Raw genomic sequence first — 16,552 nt, 5'->3', positions numbered from 1 at the left:
GCACTCCTGAGATAAGATAACAGTGGCACACCTGAGGTAAGATAACAGTGGCACACCTGAGGTAAGATAACAGTGGCACACCTGAGGTAGGATAACAGTGGCACTCCTGAGGTAAGATAACAGTGGCACACCTGAGGTAGGATAACAGTGGCACACCTGAGGTAAGATAACAGTGCTGAGAGGATGCCACAGAGGACAGGGCATACATTACCCCAGCCCTAGAAACAGACAAGAAAGTAAAGGGAGGCGAAGGAGAGCTGTGTGGAGCCACAGAAGGAAGCACACGAGCAGTTCTGTAGAGGAGGATGGACATACTGCATACGTGGAGGGACAGAGCATATAGGAGTCCTCCTCATTTATGTGTTTTCCCTGCCCCCTGAGGTTTATTCACTGGATACAAAAATAGTATGTGGAGATTTCCAGGTATGTTTGAGGTGTGTAAGAAGTTCAAAACCAGCCTATGTCTACTTATGTACTTCACCTTATCGTACATTAAATACCTCTCACACACTGAGGCCAGTCTAGCATGGGGGTGGAATTCACATAATTTTTAATCATATAATATAATTATAATCGATTGTCATAATGGTTCTTTATATTCTATTGCAGCAAAAATATCTCAAGAAGGCTGGTATGTGGCTCAGTGGTTAAAGCATTTATTGTTTTGGGAGGATCAGAGTTCAAATGCTCAGAAACCCACGTACATACCAGGTGAGCATCACAACTTGCCTGTAACTCTAGTCTTAGGAGATGGAGATAAGAGATACCCAGAGCAAAATTTCATTCACTAGTTCTAGATTTGACTTCTAGATCCTGCCTCAGGAGATAAGGTGAAAGAGAGATCAAGGATGATTCTGAACACCAACCCCAGGCACACACATGCATGCACACACACATGTACACACCTCGCACATGTCCTACACATGCAAAAGATATACACACATATGTAAAAGAAGAAAGTAAGATATTCCGAGAGAGATAAAATTCACACAATGCATTGCTGTAACTGTCCTATTTTGAGGATGATTATCATTAGTCTCTTGCTGTGCCTAAGTGAGAAATTACCATTATCAAAGGTATGTGCATATAGAAGGGGTTATTGTAGGTTCCAAGCTCAGTACTTGGGGTTTCAGGCATCCACTGAGAGTCTTAAGAGTATGTTCCCATGGTTACAGGGACAGAGCAGCAGTTCAGTGTACTGTTGGAGTAGATGTAAAGTTAAACAGAAAGACGGGGTGAGCCCTTTGTCTAGTGCCAGGCCTAGAAGTGTGGATAGAAAACCCAAAGTCTGAAGCAGAGGAGAGATGTGTGTCGTTACATTACAGGGAGGTGGAGGGTGGGCATGGGGATCTGGGCGTCCTGCTGAGGGAAGGAGAGAAGGATCTCCATCCTGAAATGTGGACCAGGGTTTGGTGTGGCCTCCATGGTCCAGAAGCTTGTTAGAAATGAGGACCTATGGGACTGGTGAGGCAGCTCAGCTGGTGAAGTGCTGCTGTGCAAATAAGAGGAGAATCAGCTTTATGCCAGGACGAGCCCGCTGATAGGATATCTAATCCTAAGTGATCAGCAATAAACATATGTGTGTGTGTGTACATGAGTGTTTACATGTATGTGTGTGTGTGTGAGAGAGAGAGAGAGAGAGAGAGAGAGACAGAGAGACAGAGAGACAGAGAGACAGAGGCAGAGAAAGAGAGAGAGAGATGACTAGTTTGTAACTTTAAATGGGGGTAGGAGGATGCAGGAGAAATTGGAAGGGGAACGCAAGGGGTAAAATGATGTAAATAAATATCTTACTCATATATGAAATTCTCAAAAGAGGAATTAAGATTTGAAAATGATGAAGGAGGAGGAGAAAGAAGAGGAGGAAAAGGAATAAAAGGAGGAGAGGAAGAGGGTGAGGGAGAGGAAAAGAAAGAGGAATTCTTTCTTAAATCCTTACCTGGGCAGACCTGTCCCTGTAGGCACACGGGTTGGCCAGCAGATGGCACCACTGTGTGAATGGAAAAAGAAGACTTGGTGGCTCTTGAAAGACTGCATTTTAGATTTCCCAAGAGCCTTCAGGGAGGCGCCTATTTGCCCTGGGTGGACCCACCAGGCTGTACAGAATGGGTTGGTCTGCTTTTGGCTTTTGCTAGAAGACCCTCTATTTTTGATCCTGACAAATGACAGCTCACCCTCCAGGCTCAGTTCATGTCTCCCCCTCAGCGATACTGTTTCTCTTTCCCAGCCCTACTGGGCAGTCTGTTCCCTGAACTTCTGTGTCACTACAGGGCCGAGCACTGCTCATTCAAGGAGTGATTTCACACCAGCACCAGCCTCGCAGTCCCGGTGCGGGCAGGCAGTGGTTGAGGAAAGTAGTGGGTGAAATGGACAGCCAGGCTCAATGACTCTTCCTAGTACAGTGGTATCCAGGGAGGTGATGCTATTCGCACTGCTGTGTAAACAAGAAATCCACGGTCACACAGTGTTATGGCTTACCAAAGGCCTTCTGCTGGCTCTCTGAGAAGCTGTTCTTGGTAGGCATCCCAAGACTCTGGCTGAAGCCTCTCCCAGCAGAGAAGCAAAAATTCCAGCGCACTTAATACCTGCTTAAGGTCGTTGTCCTTTCGGAGCTCCAAGCCTGCGATTTCATAGGTATCTCACCAGAACCCCCTTTACACTAAAAGGACGAGTCCTGACACCTTGCGCAACCCCGGTGGCTCGGGTTTTATCAGATTTTAACCCTGTCCGAGGTACCTCCGGAGCCACCCTATAATCTTAATTATCAAGAAAGGGAATCAAGACATCCCTTAAATATCTGCTGAACAGTGAGACTCCAGAGGGCTTGAAAAGCTCACATGTAGTCATATAGGGATTTCTATATGTAGTCACAATGGGATACCGAAGTTCAGCTCTCTTTTAAGAAGCCCCTGCCCACATTTGGGTATGTCTTATTCTTTCCTAGAATGTTTCTTCCTTAACTCCTGTGCTTAAACTCTGTGTTAAAATGCCTGGACTAACTGTGACTCTTCTTGGAGACATTTGGACCCATGCTCTCTAACGGGGGCCTTCTTCCTCCCCTGGCTGCCTTTCTTTTTAAATAAATGTTAGCCTTGCTTTAGACTGGCTTCATCCTGAGATTATTTTATGCATGGAAGCTACTCTCCAGTTTTACCCAGGTGGAGGTACCCAAGAGATTGAGGAGCTTCCTCAGGCTGCGGGGAGTGACAGCATGGGATCGTGCCTTCACGTCTGCCATCCCGGATGTCCCTGACTGCTCTGTCTTCATCTATGCCGACCCTCCACATCCCACCTTCACAAGCACGACACTAAGCCAGGACTAGTCCAAACACGATTGAACCGGTGATCACATGTGCAGGGCCTAGGTCTAGAGACCGTCAGAGCATCTGTTCAGAGTGTAGACTTAGTTTTGCTAAGTTGGCCTTTGCTGGGTGGCTGTGGCCCATGTTCTCTGACGAGAAACTTGAGATCTGGGCGTTGCCTCCCAGACTGCCTAGGATACCGCTGCTGCCGACACCATAAGGGGCAAAGCGTGACTTGTGTTTGAAGAGTGCTTGTGTAAGCACAACTACACTCACTTCTTACCACAAGCATTGATTTTAAAGCATGGAATAAGCACCACTTGCCCGCCTTTATCCAGAGAGGACCAAGACAGTTTATCTCATTTTGAAATACTTCAATGAGGAGCTCATTTTTAGTGTGATCTGAGACCCCCAAGAACAAGCATAGTTCACCTTGCATTAGGCATTTGTCCTGTTGCTGGGACAAAATACCTAATGAGGGACAGAAGGAGTGTTTTATTAGGCTCACAGTGTGAGGTACAGACCACCATGGCAGGGAAATCTTGGAAGCAGGAAGGTGAGGCAGCTAATCATGTTGTAATCAGAGTCAGGAAACCAAGAGCTAAACACTGGTGTGCAGTTCTTTCTCTCTCTTTTTGTTTTTTTTTATTTACTCCAGGACTACAGACCGTGGGATGATGCCACCCACATTCCTGATGGGTCTCCGCTCCCCCCCTCAGCCAATTCAATCGATCATTTTCCCCATGGACATGCACAGAGGCCATCTCCTAGGTCCAATTGGCATTCAGCATTGACCACAACAACCACACATATATATATAATTTAATAATAATACATATATAATACATATACATAATACATAGTTCATAGTATATAATGTATGATGTACAACATATAAAATATAATACATAACATTTTATACACACACACACACATATATATATATATATATATATATATGTGTGTGTATATGTATATACACACACACATGCACACACATATACTCTCACAAAACTAAACTTTCCCAAAGCGGCATCTCTATCACCAGCATGAAGCATACTAATACTTTCTATTAAGTTTCATACCACTTCCACAAGGCTGGTCGTGACCCAATAAATAGATTTCACAATCCCCAAGAGAGACATGACTCTCAGTTTGAAAAGCTCTAGTTGAAACCACCCAGAGGCAGGATTCTGAGGAAAGTTCTGGAATGTGAGGCAACCTGAGCTTCTGTCCTGGAACAGGTCTGGGAAGCAAGTGGGTGTGGGCTGGATTCTGGGGAACTGGCTGGGCCTGGAATTAGGGTTTTGCCTTCCCATGATGATAAAGAGCAATATGGGGAAACACTATGACCTAGTGCCACCTTCCATTCTGAACACTGTCTGGCAGCCGGAGGTTTCCTGGTGCTCTCTTGGAGCCCCCACATAGTAACCAACAGTGCCTGCCCCCTGCACTCACCTCTATGCACCTGGGTCAGCATGTTCACAATCCCAGTCTTGCCACCAGAGACCTTGAGTGGAAGACCGGGTTTAGCTCTTTGTTGTTGCTGTTATTCTTAGTGTTTCAGGGTGCCTGGCCTTCAGGAACTCAGAGGCATGGCTGAATGAATGAATGGATGGATGGGTGAACAGGTACTGTAGCTTAGTTCTGCTAAGGGAGGAGCATTAGGATCTAATTCCAGTGTTTCTTGAAGACAAGCAACATCTTCCAAAGTATACTATAAGAGGCTTCTGGATGTCCCACCCATGATCTCTCTTGCCATAGGGCGTGCTAGACTTCTCACCCATGAAGCCTCTTGGAAGACTGGTGAGTGTTTTCTACTAAGCCAACGCTGATGGAGAAGCTTAAAACAACAAAAATTTTAGTCTTAACAAAAGGAGGTGAAAGATGTTACCTGCTTATCTTCAAGAGGCACTGGAGTTAGATCCTGATGCTCCTCCCTTAGCAGAATGAAGCTATAGTACCTCTTCACCCATCTACTCATTCAGCCATGTCTCGGAGCACCTGAAGGCCCGGCACCCTGAAACACTAACATCATCATCATCATCATCATCATCATCATCATCAACAACAACAACAACAGAGTGCTAAACCCAGCCTTCCACTCAAGGTCTTTGATGACAAGACTTGGGGGAGGGAGGGAAATGAAACTACTGTCAGGATTTAATATATGAGAGAAGAATTTTGAAAAAGAAAATAAAAAGAAAAGAGTTCCAGAGACCAGAAGTCTGAATGAGTCTGATGGGGCTGAGGTCAAGGTTTCAGCAAACCTGTTTCTTCTTTCAACTTGTGTTTTCCTTTAAAATATTTTTATTAAATGAAATCATGAAATTTTTTAGGTAAATGGGTGGAACAAGAAAAAGCTATCCTGAGTGAGGTGACTCAGACCCAGAAAGGCAAATACAGTGTAAAAATGTACTCTTTTCTACATGCATGTTAGCTGGTAAGTTTTCTATAACTGCAGTCTATATGACTACAGAGGTTAGGTAAGGGGATGGTGAGGAGGAATGGGCCTCCCCATGAAGGAGAAATAAAATACATATAGTTTTCATAATGCATATAATGTATTTTCATCATTTTTACCTGTGACCTTCTCGGGAGCCTCTCCCACTTCTGACAGCCTTCTCTGCTCCAACTGGTTTCTCTAACTTCACACGTGATAACAGGGTGAACCAATGGGTTAACTAAGGTTACTTACTTTAACATTATTACAGTAGCATGGGCAACTTATCAGGGACTACACCACTGAAGAAAGTGTCTCTCCCTCCCTGCTAACACTTTACCTGTAGATCTTTGGGGGAGAGTGAGTCTCTCCCCCACACGATGATGGACCGTCGTCGATGGGCCTGGTCTTGTTGGTCCTACTGAGAGTTGCTGACAGAGTGTAACGCTACCCCATGCCTGGGAAACAATGTTCCACAACACTCCATCCCTCTCTGGCTCTTAAATTCTTGTCAATCCCGCCCTCTGAGATGTGCCTGGACTTTAGAAAGAGTAATATAATGTAAACGTCCATTTGTGGCTGAGCATCCGACAGTTGCTTGTTCTCAGCACTTAGAGCTGGATTTATCTCTTGTAAATGCTGCAGGGAGAACTGTATGACTCCTGTCTCCAGTCCTCTGGCATCCATCTGGGATTGCAGCAGGTAGCTGCATGGCTCTGATATGTACTCTGTAGTCAATTTGCTTTCTCCTCCTCTGTGCAGTGTCTCTTTTTAAAGACTGGTAGGGTTACTGTGGCTACCTTCTATGTTTTTCTAATGACCCAGAATCACAGACTGCATAGATCATAAAGAAGAATGTTTGACCCAAGGTCAAGGGGCTGAATCTGTTGATGATCTTCTGACTCAAATAGTTCCAAGGTACTTAAAGACATCACATGGCAAAAAATGGGGAGGTAAACAGATACCTGAATAAACTGTCTTGTGTGTACACACATGTGTCTGAGTGGGTGTATATGCTTGTGCCCACATATGGGGGCCAGAGGTCAATGTCAACTCCCTCAATGGCTCCTCACCTTGGTTTGTTTTTGAGGAAGAGTCTCTCACTGAAAGCAGAGCTCGCTGATTTGATTAGACTGGCCAGCCATCAAGTCCTAAGGATCCTCAAGTCTCCATCTGCCCAGCGCTGTTACAGATCCATGTTGCTGCACCTGACTTTCTACATGGGTGATAGGGATCCTCATTCAGGTCTTCATGCTTCATTATCAAGCAATTTACTGACTGAGCCATCTCTACATCTCTCATCAGACTGGCTCTTACGATATCTACTCTCAACTCAGTGCTAAATTACAGCATGATTTTCAGAGGGAACAAACCATGGAAAGCTATGGAAGAACCCATTTGAGCTAGACTGGGTCACCACTTCGTAGCATCCTTTGTCATTCTTCAAGTGGCTCAGATATGAGCTCTTGCTGTTCTTGCAGAGTTCAGTTCCCAGCACATGAATTGAGAAGCTAACAACTGGCTAAAACTCCCGCTCCAGAGAACCTGATGCCTTCTTCTGGTCTCCATGGTCACGGTGCTCACTTGCACACACACAGAAACATAAACAGTACTTGTAAATAAAAATAGCAAAGCCTTTTACTTTAAACATCATAGTTGTAACTTTCACAGGTCTGGGGAGCAGGAACAGGAAGGACTCTTAGAGTCTCATATTCTGCTAGCCATCCAACATGGGACCAGTTGGAGGACTCTTAGAGTCTCATATTCTGCTAGCCATCCAACATGGGACCTGTTGGAGGGAGGGTTACAGCTCAGAGGGCCTGGCCATTCCACTGTAAATGAAGAACTTGCCCAAAGTCACTGGGAGCAAGGCTAAGGCCACATCCCATGTTTGTGCCATTTTCACGGCTGCAGCTTCTCAGAGGTAGCCTGTGGCTCTGATATAACTCCCTATAATATATCATCAGTATATCTAAAAGCCAGGCAAAGGCTCCACATCTGCATTTTTTTACTCTAGAATTCAGACATGTTGTCAGTTATTTGACGACTTCTGAAGTTGAACTAATATACAAAAAGCTGATACTGCTTCCCACAGAGAAAAATTCTTCCTTGATGTCTTAAGGATCCTCAAAGCCATCAAAAGCTATCAAGAGCAGCCTAATGTAGCTGAAGGTTCTGTCTCTTAAGCTCATTCATTATTCATGTCTTATTTTTCATTCAAATTCTGCATCTGCCAAATAGTTCATACATTTATTTTCTTGGTTGTAATCAAGCAGTTCAATAAATTCAAAGAAGGCTACCGTCCTCATCTCCAGAGGCTTTAATCCATTCCATTCTGCAGAGAGAGGGATCAGAAGCTTAACCTTGTCCCTCTAGACTGAAAAAAAAAAAAAAAAAAAAAAAAAAAAAAAAAAAGGGACTCAGGGTGCAGGATGCAAGTCGGTTGCTAGAGTTCTTGCCTCATATTCTCAAAGCTCTAGTTTAGATCCGCAGCACCAGATGGGATGTACGATAGTACATGACTATAATCTCACCACCCAGGAAAGAGAATTAGGGAGATCCAGAATTTAAGGTCATCCAACGTTACATATCAAATTTGAGTCCAGCTTAGACTAAACAAGATCCTGTCTCAAGCAGAAGCAAAAATAAAAGAAAGGAAGGGAGAGAGGGAGGAAGAAAGGGAGGGAGGGAGGGAGGGAGGGAGGGAGAGAGAGAGAGAGAGAGAGAGAGAGAGAGAGAGAGAGATGTGTGTGTGTGTGTGTGTGTGTGTGCCTATAAATGTGCACACCTAGTGCCTGCAGAGTCCAGAAGAGGGCATTGAATTCTATAGAACTGAAGTTATAGATGACTGTAAGCTGCCCTGTAGATGCTAGAAACTGAACACTGCTCTTTTGCAAGATCAGAAAATGTTCTTAATCACTGAGTCACCTCTCCAGCCCCAACCCAGACACATATAACACTTGAATAGGAGAAGCTGGTGACTCCGTATTGCATGACTTCTGGAGATAAGTGGATGAGAGTCTGTTCACTCCAAATAGGGCACTGGTGACAGATGAACCAAATGATTCCACCTATGTATAGGTTAGAGAGTCAAATGAGTCTGCCTATGTATAGAAGGTTATTGGAATTGCATAAGGATAATCCAAAAGCAGCTGCATCACTGAGCAATCTACTGCAGCATGAGTGATGACTCATGGATCTGAATTCCTGGAGCTTTCTGTCCAACTTGTCTATGGTTCCCTTTAGAGTCTCTTCCCCAACAATTGCTACTTGGAAATGGCTTTTCTGAGCCTTGTAAAGTTCAGGATATTCTCAAGTCAATCCCCAGAGCCTCCTTCTTCTCCAAAGGAGGGAAGATTTCAGTTGGTAGGAAGTAGCTACAGAACACAGAGAAAGACCAATGAGTGGAGACAAATGGCAAAACCAAATGACTGCTCTCTCTAGTCAAAGGACCAATAAAAGGAAGCACTCCCAGTTTCCTTTCTATTGCTGTGACAAAATATTCTTACGAAAACCAACCTAGGGAAGAATGAGTTGGTTTAGCTCATAGATCCAGGTTATAGTACAGCTCCAGGTTGACTACTATGAGGCTGTCAAAGGAGCAGGACCTAAGATAGCTGGTGTCATCACAACCACAGTGAAGAGCAGAGAGAAATGAATGCTTGCATGCTTACTTGCTTGTTTATCTGTGTTCATCTCTAGTTTCCCCCTGCCTAGGGAATAGTGGCACCCATGGTGGGCTAGGTCTTTCTGTATTAATTAATTTAATCCCCTATTGAAATTCCTGCAGGCAAGTGTGACATCGACAATTTCTCACTGAGACTCTCTTTCCAAGTGATTTTCCATTTAACTAAGGTGAGCATTAAAGATAACCACCACAGAGACCTGATTAGAGAAAACTTGTAGCAAGAACTACTGCACTCCTTGCCAAACATACTGCAAAGATAGTGTCCAGTCCAAACCTTCAAAGGACAGTGAAGAGTGGGCTGTACTGGAGGACACCAACATCCAAGTGATGGAGTGTGTGGCTGGGAGACCAAGTAGGGTCTCTGGGCTCTCATCTCTCCAGTTGGCAGCAAGTTTTGTCCTGAGCCTAACACTATGGATTCTGTGAAGGGTAGGAGTTCACACGCCACACTGCAATAAGAATGAGATCATTGCAGTGAGAATACACTGAAGCTCAGCAGAGAACCCAAACTACTGCCATCATTATGAACAATGAGATAGTGTCTCTTCTTGTACAGGTCTACCAGAAGGGTTTAATAAGTCACTCACCATACCAATAACCAGGCATATATCAAACTGACTAAAAAGACTATTAGTAGAATCTGATTAATATTGATGGTCAACTTGATGAGATTTAGAGTCACCATGGAAACAGATACCATGACTTTTCTAGGAGTGATTATCTATATTGGATAGGGCTGGATGGGGTGGAAAGACTCATCCTGCATATGGTCAACAGCATTCCTTAGGCTAGTGTCCTGGATAGAGTAAAAAGCAGAAAGGCAGCTGAGCACTTATCACTCTGCTTCCAGACAGTGTGAGTAGCTAGCTGCCTCATGCTCCTGCTGCCATGCCTCCCTGCACGACCTAAGCTGTGAGCCAGAAGAAAGCCTTCCTTCTTTTAAGTCTCTGCTCTCAGGTATGTGGCCACTGCAGTGAGACAAGTAACATAGGGCAGTACAGAAATGGCAGTTACATTAGAAGTTTATGTCAAAAATTTGAAAGCAGCTATTATAAAAACACCTCCATGAGAAATTATGTATACATGATATGAGCCAGTTTAAAATACCAATTCCCAGAGAAGAAACAGCCTCAGCAAGAACATAAATGTTATGGAAAATAGCTGAGAGGAAACTTCAGGACTGAAAAATTATAACCAGAGCAAAGAGTTAACCAGTGTGTTCAAAGGCAGACTAGAAAGAACAGAGAAGAGAGTTGCAACTCATGGGATAAACAACAGGACTTACCAAGAAATAGGATGAGTAGAACAGTGGAGATCCACACTAACCAAAGGTTTATCAGTGTCATTCAAATACTGAAAGGAGGGACAAAAAGTGGGACTGACAAAATAGAATATGAAGGCTGGTAAACTGGTTTAGCAGGGAGAGGAGTTTGTTGCCAAGTATTATTATCTGAGTTCAATTCCCAGGACCCACATGACAAAAGAAAAGACCCAAGTCCTTCAAATTGTCCTTCTATGACCTCCACACATGCCATACCATGTGTATGTGTAAGCACATGCATGTGTGCATGCAAGGGTATGTGCACACACACACATACACAAATGAATGCAGTATAAAATTTAAAAACCATGAAGAAATAAATACTGAAAACTGCCTAAACTGGTAAAGGACAGAAACAAACATATTGAAGAAACTGAGTGAGCCTCAGTCTTAATAATTACAAGGAAATCTACACCATGACATGCTCTAATTAAACTTGGAAGAACTTGAAAAAAAAAAAAAAAACCTCATCAAAAGTAGTGCCTTAGCTCCAAGGAAAAGCCAGCTAGGATGGGAGAGAATTTCTAGCCTTGGGGACCAGAGCAGTGGAGAGTGCTCTTCAGAGATGGCAGACAGGCAGGCAGGCAGGCAGGCAGGCAGGCAGGCAGGCAGGCAGGCAGGCAGGCAGACAGACAGACAGACAGACAGACAGACAAAGTGTGAATCCAGCTAACGCATCCCTTAGAGATGAAGGGATGAAGGTGTTCTGAGTCAAAGGAAAGTCAAGTGGCTTAACAAAGTCCACAGACCTAAAGGAGCGGACCGAGGTACAGAGAATGAAGGAATCTGTGTGTGTGTGTGTGTGTGTGTGTGTGTGTGTGTGTGTGTGTGTAAGTGTGTATGTGTATGTATTTGTGTATATGTACGTACGCATGCATGATGTGTGGTGTGTGTGTGAATGCATGCATAATGTGTGTATGTGTATGTATATGTATGTACGCATGCATGATGTGTGGTGTGTGTGTATGCATGTATGTGTGTGAATGCATGCATAATGTGTGTATGTGTATGCATATGTGTATGTATGTGTGTGTATGCATGCATGATGTGTGGTGTGTGTGTATGCGTGTATGTGTGTGTGTGTACCTACCTGTAGTAGCCTGCAAAACTTCTGTACTGAGAGTTACAGTAAACAAACATACAAACAAACAAACATGGGTTACCTCAAAATGGAATTGTGTAAAATATTCAAGTAATGAGAAGCTAGGGGAAAAATATCTCAGAGAAAAGAAGACCATGCAGAGCAAGCTGCAACAAAGAGAAAATGCAAAAAGCTGTAAAATATCTGTTAAACATAGAAGTCAACAGAGTGTATCAAAGAGCATGCTTTAATTATCTTCAGACTAGAGATATTTCTCACCAAATACACTGTAATAGGCAGGATAGACGCGAAAGGATGGAGAAAGATGTACATAGGAAGATGTACATACTGCCAGCAGTAAACAGACGTGTCTGCATGAATATCAGGTTCACCTGACAATTTTCTTTAGAAATAATTCAGAATAAGAGAAATGGCAGCAAGCATGGTGCACACCTCTAAGCTCCTCAGCTGTGGGATGGAAGCAGGAAGAGCAGGAGTTCAAGGCCATCCTCAGCTACATAGTGAGTTTGAAGACAGTCTGGGCTGCAGGACAACCTGCTCCAAACAAACAAACCAGAGTGAGGAAGTTTCCGGGCATAAAGGAGCATGCTAAGACGCAATGATGACTCTAAAGAGTCTAAATGTGTGACTAGAAAGACGACTTAGCAGTTAAGAGCACTTGCTGCTCTGGTAAAGCCTGGGCTTTGATTCGTAGCACCTGGGACTGCCTGTAACTCCAGCTCAAGGGAGTCGGATGCCCTCTTCTGGTCTCTTCTAGATGTTAACAGGCATGGGCACATGCATACAGAAAAATAAACATACACACTGCTAAAGCTAAAGTGAATATATTTCGTTTTTTAAATTCCAAATGCATTATTGAACAACTACCAGAGCTAAAATGTTTGAAGTAAAAACTGATATCAATTTAAAAGTACAAAAAAATCCATAATAATGGGTAGGGAACTTGATATCTCTCAATGACTAATATAACAACTAGACATAAAATTAAAGAGGAAGTAGAAAACTCAACAAGATTATGAACCCAAAGACCAAATCAATTATTCTAGAGTGTGCTATGCAACAATAATACATTCTTTTTTTAAACAAAATAAAAGACAATATAAAAACAACAAACAAACAAACAAAAGCATCACCCGTCACACTGGAGTTGGACAAGGCAGACCAACAGAAGAAAGTGAGCTCCAAGGGAAGACACGGGAGTCAGATACCCACTCATTCACATACTCAGGGTGACCAAAGCAGTGAACTGAAAGCTGTAATATAAACACAGAGGACCTGGTACTGATCCGTGTTGGCCTGTGCTTGCTGATTCCCTCTCTGAGCAGAAGAACTTCTCTCAGTGGATTTAGAGAGGCTTGTTCTCCTGGAGTCCTCCATCCCTCCATCCCCTCTGGATCCCACACTCAGAGGAAGTGGATGGAGATATCCCATTTAAAGATCTCTCTCTCTCTCTCTCTCTCTCTCTCTCTCTCTCTCTCTCTCTCTCTCACCCCCGTGTCATGTCCGGCTGTGGGTCTCTTTATTTGTTCCCACCTGCTGCTGCAGGAGGAAGGCGCTGACCTGTGAGTATACCAGAATATCATTAGTAGTTGTTTTACTGTTGCCTTTCCTTTTTTAGACCAGTACTATTTGATTTTTACCCTAGATCTCTTGGCTATCTAGTCTCTGGTTCTTGGTCACCCAATCAGTTTATGGTATGGGTTCCATCTTAATGTAGTGGGCCTTAAGTCAAGATATGCTCCAGCATAGCTTGTTAGGTACTTCACCATTGTAGATCAAAGGTTTCGTGGCTAGGTTGGTGTTTACATTTCTCTTTTGGTGCCTGTGGAGTACCTTCCTATAACAAAGACTCTATAACATGTGAGTGAAGGTTCTACATAGGCACAAGCTCTTACTATGCATCTTCAACGAGGTGTGTGTGTGTGTGTGTGTGTGTGTGTGTGTGTGTGTGTGTGTTGGCTTCAGCAATGGGGACTCACTGTCAGTTTTTGGAGAGCAGCCTGTTTGGGGATTTCCATGGGACCCGTTTGGCCAACAACGCAACTGGATATATCCTAGTCCCTGTACTAGAAGCTTTGTTTAGTGACAAGAGATGGCCAGTTGGGGCTCCATCTTCCTCATTCTTTGGATTACCTTCTGATATTTAGGAAGTTTCCACAGCACTAGATTTCCCTACTGTAATTCAAATGCCCCTTCAATTATAATTGTCTCTTCCTGCTGTCTCCACTCAAGCCTATCTTCTCTCTCCTTCTCACCTCGTTGTTCTGCCCATTCCCCACCAGCACCAGTCCATACATAAAATCTATTCTATTTCCCCCACTCAGGGAGACACATGTGTCTCCCTAGTTCCTTTCTCTATGCCTAATCTCTCTGGGTTTACAGATTGTAGCTTGGTTATCATTTATTTAATGGCTAATGTTCACATAAAAGCAAGTACAGACCATATTTATCTCCCTGAGTCTGGGTAACCTCACCAAGCATGAATTTTTTTCTAGTTCTATCCATTGGCTAAAAGTTTCATGATATAATTTTTTGAAATAGCTGTGTAGTACTCCATTGTGTGAATGTGCCACATTTTCTTTAGCCATTCTCCTGTTGAGAAACATTGAGGTTGTTTCTGATGGATCAGTGACCATGGCAGAGCAAGTGTCCCTGTAGTGGTATTAAGTGTCTTTTGGGTGTATACACAAAGGTCAATACACACTCTTTACCAGTGCTCCTGGAACAGGCACCCAAACATTTCACACTCTGAGCCACAAAATAAACCTCAACAATTTGGAAGTATACAAATATATTCCCTGACCACTGTAAAATCAAAGCATAAATCAATAGCTTAAAAACAACAGGAAGAGATCTGCCTGTAGTGGATCCTGTAACACAGGGCTCCACTCACTGTTATCCACTAGAAATAGACTAAAGAAGAAAAATCATGTGACCATATACACTGATGCAGAAAAGCATTTGACAAGAGGTTTTTTTTTTCTTTTTTTCTTTTTTAAGTTTTATTTATTGTATTTTATGGGTACAAGTATTTTGCCTGCATGTATATCTGTGCTCCAAGTGCATGCAACACCTTTGGAGGCCGAAAGAGGGCACTGGATCCTCTAGAATTGGAGTTCAGATGGATGTGAATTGCCATGTGTGTTCTGGGAATTGAACCAGGTCCTCTTAAACACTGAACTACCGCTGCAGTCCACTGAGATTGACAGAGTTTTATACTCATTCTTGACAAAAATTCTTCAAATATACAGAGAGAAGTATATTAACCTGACAACAAATATTTGCATTTTTTAAAATGTCAACATTTAAAATGTCACAATGAAGCAGTATGCAACATTATTGTGAAAGGCTGAATGCTTGTCTCCTAAGACCAGGGACAGAGCAAGGATCTCCCTCTCACTACTTTTTATCAAGAGAGTGTTGGAGATTCTGGTCCTCACAATAGGGTAAGAAATGAATATATGCCTTGGTAAATAAAAAATAAAATAAAATAAAATAAAATAAAGCAGCTCCTGTTTGTGGATGAATTGATTTTTCTTATCCACCCCAAGAAATGCTTCCAAAATATAAACAAAGCAAAGCTCCTAAAACTAATGAAAAAGTCTAGCAATGTTGTAATACCTGAGACTATACAAGGTTAATGATATTTTCAGGTGTCTGCAGTAAGTGGGGGAAAGAAATTAGAAATACAGTGTGACTCACAGTCACTTAAAAACTTATTACCCAGGTCCAAACATAAAAACAATATACATTGTATGCTGAAAGTTACGGCTCCAAGTAAGTGGAGAGGAATCCTGTGTTCATGACTCACAAGAGTCATCATGATCATAGTATGAATGTTTTCTAAGTTGACATATAAGTTTAGTGTAATTCCTATGAAATCATAGCTATATTTTTGTTGTTGAAATAGCATTATCCTAAAGTTTATGTAAAGTAACAAAGGAAGACAGGGAGACTCTTGTTTCAAGGAGATAGAGTAGAAAGTGACAGAGATCCTCCTTTACCCTCTGCAGGCACATGTGGCCTCACACATGTGCAAATAGAGAACACACACACCCCCACACACACACCCCACACACACACACCTAAATAATCCAACTAAAAAAATTGACAAAAGACATGACCTTTCATGAGACAGATATGCAGATTCAAATAAGCACATAATCAACATTGAACATCACTAGGTACTAAGAAACAATAATGAAATATCAATACTCAGCTATCAAAGTAGCTAACATGAAATTTAGTGATGCCACCAAATTCTGATGAGGAAGAAAGGAGAAATGGATTATTCACACACTGCTAGTGAGGCTGCAAATGTGGTGCATCCATTTTGCCAGTAGCTTGAGAGTTCTCAAAAAAAAAAAAAAAAAAAAAAATGGAAGAGTGCCACACAACTCAGCAATTCATTGTTGAGCATTTGAACCAAAGAGATGAAGACATTTGTCTACACAAAATTCTGCATAATAATAACAACAATGGTTTTATTTAAAGTTGCTCCAAAACTGGATATGTCCAGGATGCCCTTCAGTGGAGAATGGTTAAACACATTTGGTGTCTCTATACCAATAAAAAGAAGCAAGTCATTGACACATACAACTCTTAAGAGCTCTAGGTGGAAAAACTGGTTCTCAAAGTTACACAAGAGCCTGGCGTGGTGGTGCACACCTTTAATCCCAACACTTGGGAGGCAGAG

This window comes from Mus pahari, chromosome 5 (assembly GCF_900095145.1).
Source record: "Mus pahari chromosome 5, PAHARI_EIJ_v1.1, whole genome shotgun sequence".
NCBI lineage: Eukaryota > Metazoa > Chordata > Mammalia > Rodentia > Muridae > Mus > Mus pahari.
This window is presented reverse-complemented; position numbering follows the sequence as displayed.